This window comes from Nerophis ophidion, linkage group LG05 (genome assembly GCF_033978795.1).
Source record: "Nerophis ophidion isolate RoL-2023_Sa linkage group LG05, RoL_Noph_v1.0, whole genome shotgun sequence".
Taxonomy (NCBI): domain Eukaryota; kingdom Metazoa; phylum Chordata; class Actinopteri; order Syngnathiformes; family Syngnathidae; genus Nerophis; species Nerophis ophidion.
The window spans coordinates 19,092,757-19,095,256 of NC_084615.1; positions in this window are offsets into that span (position 1 = coordinate 19,092,757).

Below are 2,500 nucleotides of genomic sequence, written 5' to 3' on the forward strand. Positions count from 1 at the left end.
TGAAATGATCTTTGTCTACTTTACTTCCACAAATATTTTTTTTATTATTATAATAAATGATTATACATGACATGGATTCATACAAATGCCCTGAAAAATATTATTTTGATTGGATGCATGTTTATTAGATATTATTCATGATCCTCTTCATTTGCATCTTGATAGTTCATTATGTTATAGTCTTACTCCAAAATGGAATAAATTCATTTGTGTCCTCAAAATTCTCCACACAATACCAAGCTCGTGGCATCGTGTTAAAAAAAGACTGGAATTGCTGCCAAAGGTGCGTCAAAGTATTGAGCAAAGGATGTGAGTACTTATGTATATTCGATTTTTTTTTTTTTTTAACAAAAATGTTCACATTGTCATTATGGGGTATTTTGTGTAGAATTTTGAGGGCAAAATATATATATATATATATATATATATTTTTTTTGCCATTTCGGAATAATGCTGTAACAAAATGTGGAGAATGTGAATCGCCGTAAATGCTTTTGTAAATTTGATTTTCTTAAAAACAAAAATAGTCACATTGTCATTATGGGATATTGTGTGTAGAATTTTGAGGGGAAAAAAATGTTTTTGTTTTTTTTGCTTTTTTGGAATCATGCTGTAACAAAATGTGGAAAAAAGTAAAGCGCTGTGACTACTTTTGTATATTTAGTTTTTTTAAAAAAAAAAAACATGTTCGCATTGGCATTATGGGGTATTGTATGTTGAATTTTGAGGGCAAAAAAGTATATTTTTTTGCCATTTAGAAACAATGCTGTAACAAAAGGTGGGAAAAGTGAAGCGCTGTGAACACTTGTGTATACATATATATAAATATAATATAAAAAAAAAAATTATACGAACAAAAATGTTCACATTGTCGTAATGGGGTATTGTGTGTAGAATTTTGAGGGCAAATGTCTTTTCTATATTTTGCCATTTTGCAATAATGCTGTAACAAAATGTATTTGTGTGTATATATATATACATACATGTGTGTTTATATATATATATATATATATATATATAAAATATGTTCACATTGTCAATACGGGGTATTGTTTGTAGAATTTTTGAGGGCAAAATGTTTTTTTTGTTTTTTGCGATTTCGGAATAATGCTGTAACAAAATGTGGAGAATGTGAATCGTCGTAAATACTTTTGTATTGTCATTATGGCATATTGTGTGTAGAATTTTGAGGGAAAAAAGATTTTTTTTTTTTTTGCCATTTTGAAATCATGCTGTAACAAAATGGAAAAAAGTAAAGCGATGTGACTACTTTTGTATATTTGATTTTTTTCAAAACAAACATGTTTATATTGGCATTATGGGGAATTTGAATTTTGAGGGCAAAAAAATATATTTTTTTGCCATTTAGAAATAATGCTATAACAAAAGCTGGAAAAAGTGAATCGCTGTTAACACTTTTGTGTATGTGTGTACATATATATATATATATATATATATTTTTTTTTTTTTAATTTTCACATTGTCATAATGGGGTGTTGTGTGTAGAATTTTGAGGGCAAATGTATTTTCAATTTTTTGCCGTTTTCGAATAATGCTGTAACAAAATGTGGAAAAAGTGAAGCGCTGGGAATACCTTTTGTATATTGGATTTCCTTTTAAAACAAACATGTTCACATTGTCATGGGGGTATTGTGTGTGGCAAAAATTATATATTATATTTTTTTACTATTTTGCAATAATGCTCTAAGGAAATATGGAAAAAGTGAAGTGCTGTGATTACTTTAGTGTGTGTGTATATATATATATATATATATATATATATATATATATATATATATATATATATATATATATATATATATATTATTTATTTTATTTTTTTTAAATCAAATATGTTCACATTGTCAATACGGGGTATTGTTTGTAGAATTTTGAGGGAAAAGTTTTTTTTGTTTTTTTTTGTTTTTTGCCATTTCGGAATAATGCTGTAACAAAATGTGGAGACCGTGAATTGCCGTAAATACTTTTGGAAATTAGATTTTCTTAAAAACAAAAATAGTCACATTGTCATTATGGGATATTGTGTGTAGAATTTTGAGGGCAAAAAAGTTTGTTTTTTTTGCCATTTTGGAATCATGCTGTAACAAAATGTGAAAAAAAAGTATAGCGCTGTGACTACTTTTGTATATTTGATTTTTTTTTTAAAACAAACATTTTCACATTGGCGTTATGGGGTATTGTATGTAAAATTTTGAGGGCAAAACAATATTTTTTGCCATTTAGAAACAATGCTGTAACAAAAGGTGGGAAAAGTGAAGCGCTGTGAACACTTTTGTGTATACATATATATTTAAAAAAATTATATAAACAAAAAATGTTCACATTGTCATAATGGGGTGTTGTGTGTAGAATTTTGAGGGCAAAAAAAATATTTTTTTTGCCATTTAGAAATAATGCTGTAACAAAAGGTGGAAAAAGTGAAGCGCTGTTAACACTTTTGTGTGTATATGTGTGTGTGTGTGTATGTGTATGTATATAT